The sequence below is a fragment of the Phascolarctos cinereus genome, unplaced genomic scaffold (genome assembly GCF_003287225.1).
Source record: "Phascolarctos cinereus isolate Bilbo 61053 unplaced genomic scaffold, phaCin_HiC Scaffold_4;HRSCAF=312, whole genome shotgun sequence".
Taxonomy (NCBI): domain Eukaryota; kingdom Metazoa; phylum Chordata; class Mammalia; order Diprotodontia; family Phascolarctidae; genus Phascolarctos; species Phascolarctos cinereus.
In genome coordinates this window covers 33,807,356-33,818,621 of record NW_027555847.1, presented here as the reverse complement: position 1 = coordinate 33,818,621, position 11,266 = coordinate 33,807,356, and the positions used below count along the sequence as shown (strand labels likewise).

At 44.1% G+C, this 11,266-nt stretch overlaps 1 protein-coding gene across 1 annotated transcript in view; it reads left to right on the top strand.

The window, feature by feature from the left end:
- Window positions 1-853: 853 nt before the first annotated feature.
- The window catches only part of TAFA4 (TAFA chemokine like family member 4), a 182,822-nt gene continuing 172,409 nt past the window's right edge, over window positions 854-11,266 (top strand). The window contains exon 1 of the mRNA XM_021007570.2: window positions 854-1,609. The gene's annotated coding sequence lies outside the window, so the exon portion shown is untranslated. The remainder of the gene's footprint in view (window positions 1,610-11,266) is intronic.

Below are 11,266 nucleotides of genomic sequence, written 5' to 3'. Positions count from 1 at the left end.
CAGGTTGGGGTCAGGTTGTGAAGGGTTTTTTAAACAACAGCAGAGGAGTCTCTATTTTCTCCTAAAGACTCTAGGAAGCCACTGGAATTGGTTTAGTAAGGGATAGTCCTATGCAGAAGAAGCTATAGTTTCAGGTCACCCCTGAGTCTTTTTCTTCTGGTGAAATGGGGATGATGAATTCTTAAAGTTTTTTTTTTCTTTAGTTTCATGTCAGCTTGGCAACACTGCAGTCTTGGGCTGTGATGGCCCACTTTTCCAGTGGAAGGGCTTCAAGGCTTCCATGTTAAAGGATGATCAAAATAATATGGCAAGAGTATGTGGTGAGTGCAGCTGAGAGGCCAGAGGTGCTTGGCATGAGACTCATTATCTCACTGCAAAGGGCAGTCGAGGAGGGCCAAACAGGCTTCGTGGGTATTTCTCCGTCAAGGGTCTAGGAATGGGGCTTTTTTTTTTTTTGACATGCCAGAAGGTTACATAACCGCATGAATTATATATGCATGCACTATTTGCTGCTGTGCATAACAATGTTTGTTTGTAAACTGCTGGAAGGCCCAGGGATGGCGAGGGCGTGAGGTTTGCTCATCTTAAGTCCAGCTACCAGGGGCTGCCTCGGAGGGTTTTTCCCTGTCCAGGTAGGGAGAACGAAGATGTCGCTGCCCCAGGAAGACTCACTCATTGTCCTTCCCTTGAGACCCTCGGGATCACTTCCCTTCCACCTACTTCGTGTCCTGAGTGAGGCTCTTTGAGAAGGGGAGGACAGAGCAGAAGGCGGAGGTGGTGGTTGGGAGAGTGAGGGGACGCGCCAGCGGGCGGGGGCGGTGAGTGACACTACCCACGTGGACAGCTGCGGAGCAGGGGGGTAATGGGGGGGCTGTCCAGTTAGGCCTAGCCAATCAGGTGGGCCCTCTGTGGGGGCCGGCTCCAGGCAGTGCTGTTTCTGCTCTCTCCCGGCTCTAGCAAGCTCGGGCTGAGTGGCTGGGGATCGCGTCCTCCCACCTGCGTCCCTCGACAACGGGTCGGCTGGCGGGGAAGGAAGACAACTCTGACCATCGACATTCCGCTTTCGCCCCAGCTCTCTCCCGGCTTTCTGTTCTCTGTGGTCATTTACTTCGTAGTCCCGCAGGAACTCGGGGTTCCCACTTCTCTCTTTGGCAAAACTTGAGAACTTGTTTTTCACGCCTGGCGGATAGGGAGGCAGAAGATAGCAGAGCTTAGTGGGTTCAAGACCCCTGGTTGGGCTTTCCCAGGCCCCTAGTGAGGCAAAGACTTAGCTCCCTGGATACCCCGGGATCGGCCCGTTTCCCTGACCCTAAGGGAACTCCCCTTCTACGTCCTCTTCTAGTCCCTAGGCTGACATTAGGGGCGCTTCTCCCGGCCCCCTCCCAAACTGGGGGAACCCCGGCCACAGCTCTCCGTCTCCCGGGACAAAGCTTGCTGCCTCCTTCATCACGGGCTGAAGTCACGTAAACAGGAGTGGCATAGAGCGAGGGAGCAGCCAGGCAGCCAGGCAGGCAGAGACAGTGGTTGGTGGTGAGTCGCGCAGCTGTTGGTCCTGACCTTCCTCCACTACGGTTCCCCAGCCCGTCTGCCTCTTGGGTGCCTCTTCCAGGTAAGAACTGGGCTGGGGGCTCGGAGCAGCGCAGGGCGCGCGACAAATGATTATTGGGTTGGCAGAAGGGGTCTGGACTCCTGGAGCTGAAGCGCAGGCAAAGGAGCCTTGGAAAGGCTTTGGAAAGTGGTATCCCTCTTTCTCCAGCGGGGTAAAGAAATTAAGTTGGGTGGGGAACCGCCAAAATCAGTCGTGGCCAGTGGAGCGCTCCGAGCCTGTGCGCTGTGTCCCGGCATTGAGGCACTGTCCGGAAAGCGGACGAACTGGCTGGAGTGTGGGTGGGGGTTGTGTTGTTCCTTTTGAGGTGGAGAGGAAGGGGCATCCAGTCTGCCTCGCCGGCGCGGTTCGGGTCGGCGGCGCTTTGACCTGACACTGGGAGCACTTTGAGGCAAGAGAGCTGGAGTGTTCCCTCCATGCAGGGCAAAATCGCCGGGGGGCCGGATGTTGCAGGATGCACTGACCAACCGCTCTTGGAAAGAGAGGGCTGGAGTCGGCTTGCTGGGCTTGCTCTCTGGCTCGCTCCGTCATTCCTGGCCAGGGCCCCCTGGGGAGCGCCTGGGCTTGGGGAGAGAAGCAGGAGCAGTGGGACTTGGGATGCAGGGCCGGGCGGCAGCGGCTTTCAGTAGAAGCTCCGCAAGGCACTCCAGGATAACCTGGCTTCGCCTACAGTTCCGAGTTGGAGATTCTTGGCACCTCAGTCTCTGAGGAAAAGCGGCACCCAAGTTGGCGCAGTTGCTAGTCCCACACGGAGCCAGGCTGCTCCACGTCCCCGCGCCCCTCCCAACCCCGTCCCTTCCCTGGCCTCTTCTCTCCAACCCTCGGGCTCTCCCAGGACATTGGTTTGGGTGCTGCTCTGAGAGAAATCCAGAACCAGATCCTCACAGCCTGACGCTCCATTCCCTTGCCTCCCCGCTCTCCTCCTCCTCTACTCTCAGCCAATTTGCACGAACAGACAGTTCGATGACTGTGTCTTCTCTCTTCCCCTCCTCCTGTGCCTTCTCACTTTGTTACTTTGAGACTTGTAGAATCCAAGGGAGAAATCCCCGAGCGCCGTTTGCTTTTGTTGGAGAAGAACTTTAGCAGGCAGAGGTTGAAGGGGCTAAGAATGATCTGATAATAGCACTGGTAGGGGAAGGAACGAACACGGGGGAGGAGGAGAAGGAGGAAGGAGATCGAGGGGAAGAGAGGGAGAGGAGGTCAATGTACTGGGCAGGCTTGGGGCGGGGGGAAGAGGAATCTGGGGAGTGATGATGGGGTAGCCTGATGCCACGAGAATTTGCCAAGAGTTTGATCTTGTCTGCCTGCAATCATCTCCCCTTCGACCTTTAAGATGCTGGAAGCATCCATCTCTCCAGTCTTGCTGTGGCTGATTTGATTTGACAGGCAAAGATGCACCGCTGGGATGGATGGATCTGATCCTTTATCCCTCGCCTGATGCCTGTGACATATCGTGGGTAGAGTGGCTGAAGACAACAGCTTGTGCCCCACTTGCAGCCCCCAGTCCCTTCCGACTTACACGAATTAATGTCTCTGCTTCTGATCACACACTCCAGATTGGGTTAGATCCCTCCAGACGACTAGCCCTAGGAGCGATTTGTCTGGCTATGTGAGCAGAGGTGTCACAGGGACCGACTTGAAAGTATGTTTTCGAGCCTGCTTTGTATGTCGAACTCCCTGAGGAATGAGAATGTTAGAAGCGACCGCAGCCTTGTAGCGTTACCGGAGCATTCTCCCAGCCGCCCGCCGGTCAAAAATATTACAATATGGAACACGCAGCGTTTGTAAGAATAAATCAGTGGGCAAGCATGCACGCCTTCGGTAGGAAAAACAACACTTAATAACTGCAGTGACTTATTTATGAGAGCAATTTTCAGACTCATTAGAAGTAATGATGACTTATATGCTCTAAAAATGACCCCAGGAGTTGGCTTGAATGGCGCTTCTCACTTGGCTCAAAGCTTTTTTCTTGGCTGCGTCCTAATTTACCAATCAGAATCCTGGGAGGCTGAGAGCTCCGGCCACGGCTTCTTAAGTGCAGGTGCCGAAGTCCTGGGCTTTGCTTGAGCTGGCCAGACCCTGGTTGGTCTTCACCCCAATTACCTTTACTACCCTCCTTGAGCGTTAATGCGAGCAAAAATCATAGCCTATTGCATTTGTGATAAGACTTTAAGCGGCTCCTGGACTGCTTCTCCTGCAAAAAGCTGCCCCATTCAGGCAAGCACTTGCTGCGCATTTGTTTGAGTTTAGTTCGAGTTTGCAAACATACAAATAACTCGGTGGGGTTTTAATTGCTTTCATCAGCTCCAGTCTGTGGTTTTTTTTTTTAAACAATGGGGAGGTTCTATGGCCACTTGTATTTCAAATATTTATAATCAGCTCTCTTTAAACAGACGTATTGCTGGGTGACCTAGATCTACTGAATTTGATAATGCTTGCTTCTCTTTCCGGGGTCCATAACCCTTCTCAGCTGGTTGTTTTACCTATTTACTCATTTATTTAATACAGTATTTTCTTATGTAAATGATGTGTTGATGCATAAGATATTAAAACTGCATTTGTGGAGATTAACACAGGAGTATGACATCATCACCAGCCAATCCTGTGACTGTCTTGAGCAAACATTGACAAAAGTCACATTATCATACAAGCAAGGGAGTCCAAGCTACTTCCAAGTGGGGAAATGGGGAGAAAGTCATTATTGTAACACTCAGTTCTTAATTAAAGGCTGAGGTGGAGAGTTTGGGGGATTTCTGTGTTCATAATACAGTTGCAGGATTGTGGTCTTACAAATATATAATGGATTTGCATGGGTATACTTTTCATATCTTTCATTTACCATCGTTCCCCCCATCTCCTTTGCTAAGTATCCCCCCCCACCCCAGCCTATATTTGAGTCTGTTGCCCCGTAACTATTTTGAGATTATTTTGGTAAATGGGCCAACTCTTTGATATTTTGTCCTCAGGACAGATGAAACATTTACTTTTCATTCATATATTTGTTGTTATATAAATGCCATGCTCAATGCAGTGGAATTACTTTTAGCTCTTAAGACACCATTCAGGAGGGAGTATAATTATTCAATAGGTAATCAATCTATAAGCCTTTATTTAAAGTGCCTACTATGTGCTGTTCTAGGCACTGTCATTTTCATCTAACCTGACATCCTCAGGGAGAGGGTCTCATTGAACAAAGAAGTATGTAAAAGGAGTCGTGAAATTGTCTTCCACAGGTTATTCATTCTAGCAATTCTTTGTAATGAAATTTTTTTTAAAAGAGCCCCAATCTGAAATACATGCCGATCCTAATAATTCCATAGCTGAAATTGTAGAGTGTGGACGTGTCCCATTATTGCAACCTGTCTCATATGACATTTTAAACCCCTCAAAAAATGAAGCCTATATCCCCTGATAATAACCATTCAGGTTAAATTAAGTCAATGTTCTTCTCTTTCCTTTCTTCTGTCCTTCTTCCTCAATCTACTACAACTTCTTGCTCCAATATAATTATAAAATATCAATAGTTCACATTTATATAGAGCTTTAAGGTTTACTAACTGGATTTTGTACATTATATCATGTGATAGCTAAATTATCTCTTTTCTTATTCTGAAATAAGTCTAGTTTAAAGATCCAGTCATAGGATTCTAGAAGGTAGGAAGGGGCCTGAGACTTCATCCAGGCTAACCTCTTCATTTTGCAAATGAGGGGATTATGACCCACGGACACAGAATGACATCACTGTAGTCATAGAAAATGAATGAGAGAACCAGGACCAGGCACAGGTCTTTTGATCGATCCTAATGTGTTTTTCCAGTAAGAGTTGTAGGTATGACACTCTTAGGATGCCAAGGGAACCCTTCCCTTTGGCTATGTCTATGACATGAACCAATTTGACATCATCGGCTTATGTTGCTGCTAATTCAATCACAAACAGTCATGGTCTTGCCTCTCTAGCTGAGTATCTTGATAGTTGAATAGATTCGAGAGGCAGCAAATGCGGTACTGTGAAAGGTGTTCCAAACCTAGAATGAGGTGAGCTCTGGGTTTCAATCTCATCTCTGACACTTCAGATTTCTGGGTCATAGTTTCCTCATCTGTAAAATGAAGATTCAATTGAATTGAATAAGTACTTATAAAATGCCTACTAAGTGCCAGGACCTGTGCTAGATGCAGGGATACAAACGCAAAGACAAAATAGTTTATATTCTACAGGGATGATGCTACCTATATAATCTCCCTCAGTGGGATCCTGTGATGAAAGCACTACATTTTGAAAATGTGAGCTATTATTAATAATTATATTAATTACTATTAATAATAATGACACCTTAGATTTAGGTAGTCCTTTGAGGTATGCTTAGCATTTTATATACATTATCTTATTTGAGCCTCACAACAGCACTGGGAGGCAGGTGCTATCATTCATCCCCATTTTACAGATGAGGAAACTGAGGCTCAGAAAAGTTAAGCATCTCACCCAGGTCACAAAGTTAATAAGAGTCTGAGATAGAATTCTAACTCAATTCTTGTTTCCAAACCCAGCACTATACTGTGCTGAAAAGACTGGAATCTAGAAATGTGTGAGATGGTGCAGCTATCTCATTATAAATGTATTACCACTGGGGAAAAAACGATGCGTTTCAGTTATGTCATCTTTGCATATAAAGGACAGTGCCTAATATTTTAATGTGACATTCTCTTTTTTTCTTTCCATACATTTACAGTCCTTTTAATTCTGATTTTGAAAAAAAAAGAGGCGAAATCCTATATATTCACCTATGTCATGTGGCATGATTAGGAATAATGATAATTGACATTTGTATAAGATTTCAAAGTTTTAAAGGTACATGCATACATGATTCCAATGGAACCCTACCACCATCCTTTGAGGTAAGTGCTAGAGCAATAATTATTTCCATTGTACTGTTGAGAAAACAGCCTTAGAGAGGCTAACGAATTTAGCCACAATCATATTGCTAGTGAGTGTCAGAGACAGCATTTGAGTTCAAACCTTTTCAGCTTCAAGCCCAACACTTTCTCTACTACCCCATGTCTCTTTCTATCTGTGTGCCATTGGACAGATTGCTTACTATCTCTGAGTCTAAGCTTCCTTATCTGTAAAAGGACGGAGTTGGACTAGATGATCTTCCTACCGAGATTGGATTCTTTTATTCGATGTCAAGCATTCTGGCAATGCATGGATTACCAATTTGCAAAGAGTCAGAATAACAAAATCAAAGTGAGCATAATTTATTATTTTTTGATGCTTCAGAAAGCACTTCAGGGTCCTGCAGTGCCTCTGGGCCATGTTAGTCTGAGCATCAACTGTCATTGTTCTGTAGCATGTGATAATCTTGATTGGCTGAGAATTCTGAGTAACTGAATACCCTACGATAAAGAAGGTATGTTCTTTGTCGAGGCCATGATATACAGGAGTGCCATTCGTGCCTACTCCTGAGATTGTACATGCTATTTCTAATACTCCAGGTTAAAATCTTTCTTTGGGGGGGAAAATATGGAGGCTCTTTGTTTTTGTGAAAACAATAAATTGAAAAGGCCAGTTTTTACATGTAAAATAAGGAAGATAATACCAGGATGAGCACACCCAATATTTAATTTTGGCCATTGCCTCATAAGAAATAAGAAAGACTGACGCAGGCTTATTAGAACAGTCTCCTGTATTCTAGTTGGAGAGTCATGCAAATAAAGACCCTACTAGAGAGACTGGTCAATATCTATGATTGCAGCATCTGACTCCAAAGGAATTCTACCACTCTTTGGGAGTAGCCTCTTGGGAGTAGCATCTTCTTACTCTTAGATTGGAATGTCGAAAGACCCCAACTCCCTTTGTCTACCTCAATATAAAATCACACAGTCCCTAAGTTATGTGGGCCATCCAGTAGTCAGACTGGAAGGAGTGGATCTAGGAAGAGTTGCATCTGGGGGTTCATGTCTCCTACCCAGACAAGAAACAGTACCCATCTGTTGGTAGTGAAGTGGGCCAAGTAACACTTATGTCTTCTCATACCCTCCTTGTATAAATTAATATGTAAAAGTGGTTTTTGCATTTTTCAATAAACTCCATCATTAGCTTAAGGTAATCCAGTACTTGAAATCTACAACCAAAACTAAGACAAGGAACAATTAAACAAAATTTGAAATATCTTAATAAAAAGGAGTCTTGTCAGGAGAAACTGGGTAGAATTCTGATTTTTTTTCATAACTACTTTATCAGATACACAAAGCATTTAATAAGCACTTAGCATGTTCTAGGCACTGTGTTAAGCACTGAGAATACAAACACAAGCAAAAAGAAAGATAGTACCTACCCTCAAGGAGCTTACTTTCTAATAGGGGAAGACAACAAACAAGGAGGAGGAGTAGGATGTGGGGAGAAGGTTCCCATACTGGGACAGGGCTGCTAGTAAAGAGGTTGAGAAATCTGTAGAGTGAGTTGAGCTAAGAGTACAATATTACTGGGATTTCTCATAAAGTTGTAGTCTAGTCTAGGGACTCATTGACTTACCAATCAGAAGATTAGAACTCAGTACAAACTTCACTTGGTTTTATAACCATGGTGTATGTTAGAAGGCCCTTTCCTGGAAATTTCACTCAATCAATCAGGCAGTCAACAAACATTTATAAAAAGCCCATTATGTGCCTGGTACTGAGCTAACTGAAGGTTATACAAAGGAAAGGCAAAAACATGGTCCCTGCCTTTAAGGAGCTCACATCTGAATGGGGAAGTTGTGTGTTTTTTTTCTTCTACTTTTCTACCTTCTTTGTTATAACATCATAGATGAAGAGCTGGAAGGGACCTTCGAAGCTCTATAGTGTGACCCCTCATCTTACAGATGAAGAAACTTCAAGAGAGAGAGGAAGAGGAAGGACTTAGAGTATAACCCAAATATACCATGTGACGGGGGCCAATGTTCTTTCCATTTGATTCTTTTAGTGGGGAGTTTTTGGAATCACTAGGAGTCCTTGTTCTACCTTCCCAAAAAATTGTGGCCCCACATCCTCAGAATTTTTCAGCTACAGCTGACAGCTGAATGAGACTGGAATGATCATCTAGTTCAACCTTCTCATTTTACAGATGAAAAAACTCAAGTCTTTTAGAGAGGAAGAGATTTTTCCAAGGCAACATATCTATTTAGGTTGGGAGTCTGGACATCGGACTCCCAGTTGAGCCTTCTTTCTACTCTAGTGTATCGAATTTGAGAAGGTTTAGCTCAATATAACCTTGGTCCCTGAGCTTGAATTTTGGAACTGAGCATACTCTTTCCTTTATCCCTCCATCCCTCCTTTCTTTCTTCCCTCCCTTCCTTCTTCCCTTCCTTTCCCTTCCCTCTCTCCCTCTCTTCCTTCCTAGCTTTTTTCCTAACTTTCCCTCCTTCTTTCTTTCTCTCCCTTCTTCCTTCCCTCACTTCCTCCCAATCTTCCTTCCTTTCTTTCTTCCTTCCTCAGGCAGATATTTCTACTCTAGCAATCTCAAGTTAAGGTCCCAAATTCTACCTTCCTTGCTGGTGTGCTGCATCCTCCTTTTAGATCATATGAAGTTCCTTGAAGCACAGGGTATTTTGTGTACTCCAGTGCTTAAGGGATGTGACTGGTTGATGCTGACTAGGACCGACTTCTCTCCATTCTATCTAGGGCAACAAATGAAGAGGACTCTAAGTTGGGTTACCGTTTCAGCCATTTGGCAGCTCTTACAGCAACAGCCAGATTGTAATATCAACATCTGTTACCTTTTCTCCGCTTTCAGAACTCATTATGCAGCCCAGTTTCACGTTGCAGACACTTGGCTTCCTTCGTCTATATTTTTGGATTAATTCCTTCTCAACGCACACACATGCACAGAGACAAATCAAAAGAGCCATAAAATTGGTTACCATGGGCTCAATTCTCCCAGGGCAAAGCCCATCTAGCCCCGCACCTTTCAGACTGCTCTTTCCCAGACTTACAGACCAGCTTGGAGCGTGGGTCTCCATTAAGCAAAGAGGAGGATGTGAGTCTAGTCCCTTGGTGCTAATCTCTTCTTCCATGTGTGTGCTGAATTTCCATCAATTTCATATAAGAGCTTCAGAAAACTCACTGGTTAAAGTTTGGGAATTTTTTTTTAAGGCAGAGGGCTATTGCTTTCCTCATCTCCCATCTCCACTCCCTGAAAAATAATTAGAAATCCAAGATCTTTCTTTTGTAGGGATTCTTAAACTGGGGTCTGTAAACTATATAAAATATATTTTCATTACTGTTTTTCAATATAATTGATTTCCTTTATAATCATATGTATTTTATTTTATGGATTTAAAAATATTATTCTGAGAAGGGAACCTTAATACAGAAAAGATTAAAAATCCCTGTTCTAATGAAATTAGACTTAAAACAGTGAATACATATTTGTATTGAGGCTTTATGAATTAGTAAAATTGCTATTTTTCCAAAAGAAAAAGTACTAAAAATAAAATAAATAAAATAATAAAAATTTTAAAAAATTCTATTATGTAACTATTTTGGTCTGCTAACATCAATGCTAAGCAGTAGTGTAGTTTAGTGGATAAAAGCCTTGGGGGTCAGCAAGTGCTGAGTTCGAGTTTTGACTGTGGTCCATACTAGCGGTGTGACCGTAAACAAGTCAGTTATGTTGCCATTGACCTGATTGCTAATTTGTCTCAGTGAAAGGAGTTTCCATGAATGAAATCACAGGTACACACACATTACCCTCTCCCTCTCCCATCTCCTCCCCTTCCCCAAAATAAAGCCCAGCAACAGTGCTGCTTCCTTTACTCCAGTAACTACTCTGACAACCAGGCAATTATGATTTTATAAATGTCGGAATAATTTTTGCTTCAGATAAAAAAACCCCACCATCAGTGAAATAATGAAAATGAAGAGAAGCCCTAAATTCGATACAAACTGTGATTGCATTATTTCTCAAAAAGGTGTAGATGGCTGGGGACATGGGCATGGTCACCAGCCAACATGGAGCCTGATTTGACCATTGCGAGTAAAGGACAAGTTTCAGTCCTTTTGTAAAATTAACAATAGATTAGCGTCATGTTGAGCTATGGCCCATCACAAGCACTGCAGGTTTACTTATGATTGTAATTACTTTGTGGAAAAGTCTTGGCATACTTGTTAAGGAGGTGGTTTGGAGCCAGGAAGACCTGGATTCAGATCTCACCTCTGGAACTTATTAGCTGTGTGACCTTGAGCAAATCATTTCACATCTCTGAGCCTCAGTTTATTGTTCTCTAAAATGGGGATAATAGGGCAGCTAGGTGGCGCAGTGAATAGAGCTCTGGCCTTGGAGTCAGAAGGACCTGAGTTCAAATCCAGACTCAGACACTTAACACTTACTAGCTGTGTGACCTTGGGCAAGTCACTTAACCCCGATTGCCTCACCAAAAAGCAAAAAGAAAAAGTATATTAAAATGGGGATAATAGCACCTGTTGAACACAGGATTATTGTGAGGCTCAAACGAGCTAATAGATGTAAAGTGCTTTTTGAACTTTTAAGTATTATTTATTAGTTGTTATTGCTTTTCTTTGGCAGCTAGGTGGCACAGTGGATAGAATGCTGGGCCTGGAGTCAGGAAGACTCATATTTTGTGAGTTCAAATCTAGCTTCAGACACTTACTAGCTAAGCAACCCCG